Source organism: Nicotiana tabacum, chromosome 9 (genome assembly GCF_000715075.1).
Source record: "Nicotiana tabacum cultivar K326 chromosome 9, ASM71507v2, whole genome shotgun sequence".
NCBI classification, from domain to species: domain Eukaryota; kingdom Viridiplantae; phylum Streptophyta; class Magnoliopsida; order Solanales; family Solanaceae; genus Nicotiana; species Nicotiana tabacum.
The window spans coordinates 106,116,555-106,127,864 of NC_134088.1; the positions used below are offsets into that span (position 1 = coordinate 106,116,555).

Here is an 11,310-nt window from a genome sequence, read left to right on the forward strand (position 1 = left end):
CTGTCCCTTTGATGACTTTGGAAGCGGTCCAACAACGTCAAGTCCCCATGCATCAAAAGTCCATTAAGATACATTTGGATGAAGAAGCTCCAGAGGTTGGTGGATATATTTGGCATGGACTTGACACACTTGACATCTTTTGGCATGCTCCATGCAATCCTTCACCATTGTCGGCCAGTAGTAGCCCATCCTCTTGATGCAAAAATGGAGCTTAGGACTAGATTGGTGTGCTCCACATGAGCCATAATGTGATTCTTCCATCGCTTGGAGGGCTTTTTCTTTGTCAAGACATCGCAAGAATAGTCCTTCAAATGAGCGACGAAATAATGTCCCCTTATAGAAGATGAATCGTGGTGCCCTTCGCTTGATGTCTGTTCTTTGTCACGGATCCTTGGATAACTTTCCATGTTCAAGGTACTCTATCAGTGGTTGCCTCCAATCTTCTTCTTCAATCACCCGAATGGACGTATGATGTCTTTCGTTGATTTGAAGATCAAGAAGTATCGGAATGACCCATCGATGACAAACATATACCTTTGTTGTCTCATTCTCTCCAAGTTCCATCGTCGTGGCCAAGTTTTCCAAAGCATTAGCCATGCAATTTTCTTCTCTTGGGACGTGGTTTAAGAACACTTGGTTGAATCTTCCAAGTAAACCAGAAGCATATTGATGGTATGGCAAGAGATCTTACTTCTTTACCTCGTAACTACCCAAAAGTTGGTTAATGATCAGCTTAGAGTCTACGAAGATCTCCAACTATAGAATTTTTATGTCTAATGACATTTCGAGACCGACAATCAAAGCTTGGTACTCTGCGGCATTGTTGGAGCATGTTTCACCTAAAACAAAGGGGAATGGCAACACTTGTCTTTCTGGAGAGATCAACACAACACCGGGGGGCCACCGTTACGAGATGCAAATCCATCAAAGAACATTATCCTTGATGTTGATTCTTCAATGAACAAAACGTCTTCATCTAGAAACTCATCAGAAAGCTCCCATTCCGGTGGAAGAGGGTGATCAGCTAGAAAATTATCTAGTGCTTATCCTTTCAATGCCTTTTGAGATGTGTGCGTGATCTCATATTAGTTAAACAACATGGACCATCTTGCTAGGCATCCAGAAAGAACAGGTCGAGTCATCACGAACTTCACGGGATCTGCTCGAGAGATGAGTTCAAAATAATTCCTTAGCTTCTTTATCACATAAAGTAATGCTAAGCATATTTTCTCAACATGTGTATAGTTCAACTCAGCTCCTAAAAGTGGTAAAGTAGACTTTCGTCGTGCCACGACGTTAAATGCGGTGCTTGGTGGGAGGCAGCCCATCATTTTCAACTTTTTAGTCATTTTTAACATTTTCATTTTGTTTTAAAATTTTTCTTTTTAAAATAGTTAATTTTGTTATTTCTGATCAATATACCAAGTTGCAGGAAGTTTGAAAGTTTTGGGACAACAAGTAAGGAGATTGAGCAAAGAACATTATCCCTGGTGGCGATTCTTCAATGAACAAAACTTCTTCATCTGGAAACTCATCAGAAAGCTCATATTCCGCCGGAAGAGGGTGATCAGCTAGAAAATTGGCTAGTGTTTGACCTTTCATAGCCTTTTGAAGTGTGTACGTGATCTCATATTGGTTAAACAATATGGACCATCTTTCTAGGCATCCAGAAAGAACATGTCGAGTCATCACGAACTTCACAGGATCTACTCGAGAGATGAGTTTGATGGTGTATGCCTCAAAATAATGCCTTAGCTTCTTTATCGCATAAAGTAACGCTAAGCATATTTTCTCAACAGGTGTATAGTTCAACTCAGCTCCTATCAGAGTTCGACTGAGGTAGTACAAGGCTTGTTCCTTTCCTTCCTCATTCTCTTGAGCAATCAATGCTCCAAGTGAACGTTCATGTGCCTCGATGTGGAGTATCAATGGCTTCCCAAGAATTGGCGCCCCTAACACAGGTGAATTCGGCAAGTATATTTTGATGCTTTCAAAAGAATTTTGACATGACTGGTCCCAATGAAAAGGTATATCCTTCCTCAATAGATGATTGAACGGTTGACACCGCCCGACCAAATTAGTGATGAACCTCCGGATGAATGCTAAGTTTCCTTGTAGACTTCAAATTTCCCTTAAGTTCTTTGGCTAGGTCATTTTCTGAATGGCGTCAATCTTTGCGGGATCAACTTCAATTCCACGATGACTCACAATGAATCCAAGAAACTTTCCTAAGGTAACTCCAAATTCACACTTGAGTGAATTCATCTTTAGGTCGAATTTCTTAACCCTTCAAAAACAATGCGAAGGTCTTCAAGGCGGTAACGCCTACTCTTCGTCTCCGCCACCAAGTCATCGACATAGCATTCAACCCTCTTATGAAACATGTCATCAAAGATGTTTTGTATCGCGCGTTGGTAGGTGGCACCAACATTCTTCAGACCGAAGGGGATCAATTTGTAGCAGTATATCCCTTTTGGAGTTCGAAAAGCATTACACTCTTCATCTTTTGGAGATATTCTGATTTGATTGTATCCGGAGGAACCATCCATGAATAAACATAGCTTCATCCCATGTTGTAGCATCAACCATAAGTTTAATAATTTGTAGCGGAAAGTCATCTTTCGGGCATGCCTTGTTTAGGTCTCGAAAGTCAACACAAACACGTATTTGACCATTCTTCTTCTTGACAGGTACAATATTAGATATCCATGATGGGTACTTCACCTCTCGAATAAATCTCTCCTCGATGAGCTTGTTGACTTCGACTTCAATTTGTCGTACTATCTCTAGTCGAAACATGCATTGTGACTACTTCACAGGGCGTTCTCCACTTTTGATCCCTAAATGATGAATGGCTACCTTAGGACTTAGTCCATGCATTTCTTTATACGAACAAGAGAATACATCTTTGTACTCGGTCAATAACTTGGAGTACTCCTCCTCCTCCTGAGGCATAATAAGCGCACTAATGAAGGTGGGCGTGGATCTTCCGGAGTGCCTAAATTGAGTTCCTTAAGCTCATCCACAGTTGATTGCCCGCCATCTTCTAGTTGAGGGGGAGCCTCGTGTACTTCATCATCAACGGCAAGGCATGGGCTATCTTCCACAGTTTTGTGATAAGATGTTTCCACAAAGTCTGACTTTTCTCTTTGACTTCCTTGGATGGTCGGCATGGCTTCTTTTTCTTTCTCTACCTCTTTACGAGGATGGAAAGTATAATTAATGGTTCTCCTTTGCACTTTCAGTGGACCATCTATGGATATTGACAAAATATACTTCCTCTTCATATGTGATGGGAAAGCACTACAGATTTCTTTGTCAGCAACAACTTCAAAATGACCCCACTCCACATGGCCTTGCTCCTTATGTTTTGGCAATGTCTTTCTAGATGGTGACTTCCTTGTGGTTCTCAGGCGACAAAATACGGAGGTCTTTGAGGTTATGGAAACTTCCCTTAGATGTTTGGAAGATACACGTTCACCTTTGTGACTTAGCCTTTCAAACACCAAGACCCGAGGGATTGAGCCTCTAATGCGATCAAACACTGAAGCCCGTTGTTTTATTTTCTTGCCCTTAACTTCCTCCATCTCCTCTACCGAGGTCTGTTGTGATGAATCTATCTCTTTGCTTCTCTTAGATGAAATTCGAAGAGGCTCTGCCAAAATAAATTCCAACCCAAACTTTGTAGTGGCGACGTAGTGCCTTTGCTTTCTCAACTTCATTTGGGACTCATTGATCCCATGTATCTTTTCACCAGTGACTTCGTCTTTGAGTTCTCCTAGACTTGATGGATTGGAGAAGTCGTAACCAGACTTTTCAAGCAGTATGAAGGCCTTAGGATCAAAGTGACATTTTACTTTATCAGCTTGGATATTGCCTTTAGCAGACTCACAAGTCATGGATGGGATTTGTGCAACTGGGACGGTCATATGCTCCTTCAAATCTTGTATCGCTATACGACTCATCTTCTTATTTGGAGTACATTCCTATAACAAAGGGTGCCCTTTCTTTTGATGCTCACGCGGAACATAGCAAAAAACTGGATGCTCATTATTAGTCTTTGTTTATATATCATCTTCAGATAGACTTCTTCAGTTCTCTTCTAAGACAGATTAGCGGTAGTCCATTGAGCCTTATTTTCTTCTTCTGAATTGACATCACCTTCGTCGACTGATGATGGTTTCTCCACACCCGGTTCACAAGAATCTAGGTAGAATTTTGCATCTGCAAAGTATGACTCTGTCTCAGTGAAAGGATTGATGTCTGCATCAATTTTGACTATCTCTCCATCCCTTCTGTACATCAGACATTGATGCAAAGTAGACGATACCACTCCATTCTCATGAATCCAAGGACGCCCAAGCAGCAAGTTGTATGATGTTTTAGCATCTATGATGTGAATCGGGGTGTTTGACTTCATCTCACCAAAGTATAATCCTACGCGGATCATACATATGGCTCGTTGTCCTCCTTGGTTGAAACCTTGGATTGTTAGGTTACTTTTGGATAGCTCATCGATAGAGATCCCAAGCTTTTTTAGCACCATATTTGGCATGATATTGACAGTCGAACCATCATCAACAAGTATGCGATTGAGATGTTGTTCTCGAATGGCCCTTACAACAAACAAAGGTCTGTTATGTGGCTTAGAACCCAGCAGCAGGTCATCATATGTGAAGGAAATTGTTGCAACATATGACAACTTTTTTGTCATCACGATGTTCTTGTGGTTTCATTGGATCAAGCTCACCATTGCTTTCCTCTGTTTCATCAGTACTAGAAATTACATAAGTTGCACCAATATGACCTCCATGAAGGAATTTTCCAGGAAAGAATTCATGAATATGATGGGCTTGCGGAACTTCGGTGATAAGGCACTGTTAATCTTCTTGCTAATAGAAGATTTCATAATTATTGATGGTTGTAGCTTATCCATATTGTTCATCATCGCTCTTGTCTTAGGAATTCGTAGCCTCAAAACTGCCTTATGTTTTCGCTTCTTGCGAGTGACTAGAGTCCAACCCTCGTCGTCATTGTCTTTGGAGTGAGTGTCTAGCTCGAGTGAACCTTCAAGAGTGTTCCCTGGAAGATCAACTTCAACAGGCTTGAAACTTCTAAATTGTAAGAAGGCATTGCTTGACATGTTCTGCAACGTTGAACGCTTCTTTTCCTTGGGCGCTACACTTGCATGGTTTGCTTCTGCTGTTTCATCCATATCTATGATGATTTTCCCTTCACTTACAAGATCCATGATTTTCTCCTTTAAGACGAAGCATTTCTCTGTAGGGTTAAGACGAAGCATTTCTCTGTAGGGTGGCTAATGACGCGATGAAACTTGCAGTATTTCGGATCGCCAACTTTACCAATTTTCTCAGGCCTTTTTGATTCAGGGAGATCGATGACTTTCTTGGCCAGCAATTCATCAAGGATCGTGGGTACGTCTGAATCTGGAAACGGATAAACCTTCGCCTCTAATTCCTTCAAGGTTGGACAACGTTTCTCCTCTTTAGGATATTGACTCGGGGTCTTATCCTCCTTCACATTTTTCTTAGTCGTGACTTTCACAAAAGTTGCTTTCACCGCCATAGATTCTTTGGTTTGGTTCCTAGGTGCAATATTTTTCTTAGTTAAATACGACAGTTATATACAACTGAAAAATTATTCTAATTAACTGGGTTGATAATGAGGCATGTTAGAATTGATTTTGTTGAGTTATATTAGGAGTGTATCACGCTAATTGATATTATTTTCGTTATTAGACAGCTGGACTTACCTATTTTTAAGGTAATTGTTGTTACTGTATTCATGAATACATGACACGAATACATGTGAATACAGTCGCATACAGATGTAACCCAATGTTTTTAGGCTTTTATGCGACTTTTGCTGCTGTATTTATGAATATAATAGCGCGTATACAGCGAATACACTACCATAACAACTGAATAGTAGTTATAGGAAATAATTATATATATCGTAGCTATCGAAAGTTAATATACACTAAACAATAGTAGTTTCTAAAAACTCTGTTTTATTTTTATTTTTCTCCTTTTGCTAGAAGAGTACTGTTTTGTGGAAAATAGCTAAAAGGACAAGGGGAAAAGATTGTGGTCCAATTAGCAAGCAAATAACACCTAAATCATCAAGCGGGTCGGGTGCAGCTCAATAGAGAAGAGACCATCAAAGCAGAAAAGCTTCAGTTCGATGCATTCTTCCTGGTAAAGTTTTAATTTTTCGTTTAATTCACTCTCCTAAAATTCTGGGTTTTGCTTTTTGTAACTTCACTAGTTTGTTTGACTCTTTGATTTGTCATTTGAATTCTTAGAGTTAAATGCAGAATAAAATAAAGGTTTTAGGTTCGAATTCTTCGAGACTTTTTCTGTTTGCTACTACATTAACTTTTGAATATCAATGAGGTTTGAAATGAACAAATAAAAAATTCTTCTTGTTTTAAGAGTAACTATAATATAATTTGATGTTGTTGGAAGGTTCAGTATTTTGGGGAAATTTTAACCTTCCAGTAACTTTTGCGTAGATTGTATTTGTGTTAGGAAATCTCTTAAATAAAATATGTAATTGCGTACTCGTAGTAACTAAGACGAGCTATGAGTTCAATGACAAGTTTAGTACCCATAAACTTCAAATCCTGGCTTCGCCTTTCACTTGTGAAAGTTATCTTTCAGGTTATGTTGTGCGGACTCTCCAAAATGCTGATGCACCTGTGTCGAATCCTTAAAAAATGCACTGTTTTTGGAGGATCCGACACGCACTCAGCAATATTTTCGGAGAGTCCGAGCAGTATAGCTTTCAGGTTATTGTCTGTACATCATAAATAAAACCAAAAGAGTAATCTACTCCCCTTTTTGATAAAGAATTCGAAATTTAATTTTAAGTTTCATAGTCGCTGCCCAAAAACTTGTACTGTATGCCAAAGATACGTCCTTTGTTAACCAACCAAATTTTTGCTGCTGTATTTTGGAGAGTGAAGGAGACTAGGATAAAGGTATTCTCAGATGTGCAACTCTGATAAAATTGATCGATGCAACCCATAACATCCTTTTTTCTTTTACTTCCCAACAGTGATAAAAGAAAGGCCATTCGGTCCAGGGGTGTTATCTCCAGAACATTTTTTTACTGCGTTCTCCACCTCTTTCTCATCAAAAGGCCGTTCCATCGCATTCCTTCTCCGAGCATAATTAACATTTGAGGTCTATTATCTGTGCACAAAAAGATTGCCACGCCATTCTAAACCAATAGCTTAGGCCAAATGCATTGTTCGTTCATGTGCCATTCCTTGGGAAAATATGCTGATTACTATCCATTGCTTCACTTTCTTAAGTGGATATAGAATTTGTTGAGCTCTTCTTCTCTGTTCTGTTTTCTTTGTATTGTCTTTTAAGCTACTAAAATCATGAATGAACACATTTCCAAAGGTCTTTCTTTGGCTTCAACCAGTAATCAAGTGAAGTTTTGTCAATATCATGTAGTTCGTTTTCACGTCACCCACCAATTTGGAGATCCTCAGGTCCTTTCTAGATCTTGCCCACATGTCGTTGGTTCCAGTACTATTACAGATCTGCAGCAGTGGAAGCTAAATTGAGGGTTTTCACTCATGATGAGAATGATCTAATTAACTTGGTTGAAAGAGGTTTCCCTTGGATGAAAAGTGCTTCCATAGTATAAATTTGTTTGTTGAACACATCAGCAGTAAGCACATTGTATAAGATGTATGAAGCAACTAAATTATATTAAGGCGTGATAATGAATAGTTCAAACTTTTTCGTGTACTATTTAAAATTTAGCTTTAAGGCTAATGGAAAATTGGGAATGTTATGGTATTTGCTCTGTATTAATCATCTGTACTTCTTAGAAAATAGATGGGAGTACTCAATGTGGCTATATAACCTGTAATCGCCTCAGGTTAAGGTAGTGGGTTCTCAAAGCATACAGTATAAGAGATGTAAAGAACCAAAACTTTTATCTGTCTGAATTGTTTGATCTGTAACATATTTTCATCACAATCAATCATCATAAATCTTAACTTACACCTTTGAGTTAATATCTGTTTCATAGTATGCTTTACTAGATTCAGGTTCAATGCGTGAATATTGATATGAAACTGATGAAAGACTTGTAATCAGCACTCTTAACGCAGTGTTTTGATATTGTAGGATAAATCACAAAATATAACATAGAGAAAATTATGTAGATGTTATCTACTAATCGTTTCTTTGTCAAAGCAGAGGTATATCAAAGAATGTTATTTCTTTTATTGTGTGTACACATAATTATCGGAAACAGCTTCTCTACCTTCATGGTAGGGGTAAGTTTTGCGTATACACTACCCTCCCCAGACCCCCACATGTGGGATTATATTGGGTTTGTTGTTGTTGTGTACCCATAGTTGTAGGTGAAAAGAGTACAACCCAAGGATTTGTCCGTCTTATCTTCTGATGTCAGCGCTAGATATGGCATTTGGAAATCGTTCTTCCAAGCTGTAAAACTTGAATTCGATAAATTGATAAAGATTCAAAATGTCTTAATCAAATTGATTACAATGCAACGGTTTATGAAATAAAATCATTGGTGTAATTAGTAGTGACCAAAGGAGGAAGCATTTGTCCCCTGCATCACTTAGCAGCCTGAACGTAAACCTATTATTCGTGCCATCTTTGATGTCTCTTAACCTCTGTGAATATTGTTCGAGTGACCTTTGAACTGTTATGTATAGACATGAATTCTTTTAGTTCTCTGGAAAATAGTTTTTTGCTTTAAAATTATAGCTGCTTTAAGGAAGAATCTAATAAGATGCTGCATTGTAATTTTTTTTATAGGAAATGTAAATTGTAACTGAACTTTAATGGTTTTTATTTCCTGGAAAATTATTTTGGCTCTCGCTTATTCCTCGTCTTTTTCTTTCTCCCACTTATTCAGATACTTGAACATCCTGCTTTATCTCACTTGATGTCTCGCAAGCGCAATGTCATTGTTGCCACAGGCTTGCTAGCCTTTGCAGCTGCTGGCTTATCCTTCCCATTTTACATGGCGTAAGTAAAATTTAGTTGCTAGTGGAAAATAAAGAGGTGATCTTTCATAGTATTGCTTAATTGAAAGTTTCATGGTTTCAATTCAGGTCAAGATCATCAAGGGCAACTCCAGTGATTGATTCATCAAAGCCATTACCACCCCAGGCGACTTTTCGTGGGCCTTACATCAACACTGGATCACGTGATATTGGACCTGATCATCAAACTTACACTAAGAAATAAATCCTGCTTAATTAGAATTTAGTATGCTAGCTATTGGAGTTGATAAGATTTTTTCTCTGTTTCCATGTTCTGTATTTTGTGAAAGGAGATAAATAATGTCCGTCTGTTGAAACTGCGTTACTCTCCTTCTGTTCTGGAGAGAAGCTACTGTGATGTCGATATTCCCTCTTAATCAGCTCGGATTGATGAAGGACATTAGCATGTTTGAGAATGAATCTTTTTGGGATAGTCGAGGAGCGCCCTAGCTGGCCTGGACACCACTGTCATAAAAAAGAAAAAGAGCAACCAGTTCATAATATCCTTTCACACATATAGTTGTGTTGTTGCCTTTTCAGTGAAGTTTTCGTTCAGAAACAGCTCTCTGTAATATGCAGCTTGCAAGAACAGCAGAAAAATGCCTTGGAACTGTCTAACCATATATAATGCTTACTCTTCATTTCAACAAGTAATTCTCTACTGAATCAGATTATCTGTGAGCCAATAGTGTTTAGCATCTCTTTCCAGTTGTGGTTATGAGCTGAGGGTCTACCGGAAACAGTCTCTCTTGGGTAAGGTCTGCGTATTATCCTTCCCAAATTCTACTTGTGATAATATTACCTGGGTTTGTTATTATTGTTGTTGTTCAAGTTGTGAACGCAATTTATAAAGATGTAAATGTTATTTTAATACTTGGCATTTGTCGTATTGTCAAAGAGTAGAAGCAAAGTGTAATGTGCGTGTTTTCTAGGAACATTATAAGTAGAAGCTGAACGAGAACATGGGATCCTTTTACTTCTTTTTGTGAACTTTCTGATGTCGAAGCTAATTGCAGTTATAAATTAATCAAATTATGGAAAAAAGAAACTTGATGAGAAGTGGATTAACAGTTGAAAGTACTCCAATATAGTACAAAATAAAAAATGATAAAAAACACATTAACAAATGGGAAGTTAAAGAGAAGTGCTTCCAGTAATTGAAAATAACAGTAGTATAAAAATCGAGAAATGTAAAAACCAGATAGTTTCTTGCCTCAAGGCTTAAGGAAAAGAACAGTGCTATATCGTGTTGGCGGTGACAAAATGATTAAAAATTAATAATTATCTATTTATATTTTTTTGTTCATATTCGTGTCGACCCGCCCGTTCGACACCCCTAATCGTAACCATCAAGAGCACCGTGGACGTGATCATGTACGTAGATTGGTCTTCAACCTTGACTGTTGAGTCGTTGACAATTAACTATTCATCTCCACTAAACTTTTACAGTTTACACTCTTCTTCTTCTTATGTGAGTCCGGAACCAAAATAATGTATTTTTGAACTTAAGACAAAAAAATAGGTGGAAAAAAAAGTTAGTGACCAAAATACATATAGCGCCCTTTTAAAGGGCGTCATACCTTAACGGCCGTTTGCCCGTTAAGGTATAGTGCCCTTTAAAAGGGTGTTACACTTGAATTTGAAAAGACGGGTAAGTATAGCGTCGTTTATTAAGAAACGCCTTAATAAACAGCGTAGTATAAGCGGCGTTATACCTACATAATAAATCATCCCCTTCCCTTCCCCACCAAACCAGAACTCCCCCCCTCCCCCCCCCCAAATTAAAACTTTAAAAAAATAGGCGGTCCCCCCATTAACGACCAAAAAATCTCGAGTGGACCCCACACGTCCCAAAAAAAGAAAAGATTCTCGGTCACACATCCTAGCTAAGGCGTTCTCTCGTTGTAGGTTGCTCGTTTTGGCTCTAAATCGCCAAATCTTCAACTTTCCAAAAATCTTAAATCGAGATATTCCGACTTAGTTTTTATTGAAACTCGTATAAAAAATGCATATTAGTTATTTTTAATATGTTATATGTTATTTTGTGATTGTTTTGCGATTTAATTATTTTGTTATTTTTATCCGGACTATGATATTAGTGTGCTAAAAAAAATTAGTAAAAATAGAGAAATTATTATTAGTTGTTAAAAAAATATTAATAAATTACTTTTTACTGTGGTATATGTATTTTCGTGAATATTTTGTGGTTAAATTCATTTGTTATTTTTATCTTGTTTAGATTATTT

General features: G+C 38.0%; 1 long non-coding RNA gene across 1 annotated transcript; it reads left to right on the forward strand.

The window, feature by feature from the left end:
• Positions 1-6,059: 6,059 nt before the first annotated feature.
• On the forward strand, positions 6,060-9,687 carry LOC107817297 (uncharacterized). Its single transcript, XR_001655141.2, has 3 exons — positions 6,060-6,218; positions 8,935-9,047; positions 9,134-9,687. It is a non-coding gene; the product is annotated as an uncharacterized LOC107817297 (long non-coding RNA).
• Positions 9,688-11,310: the final 1,623 nt, after the last annotated feature.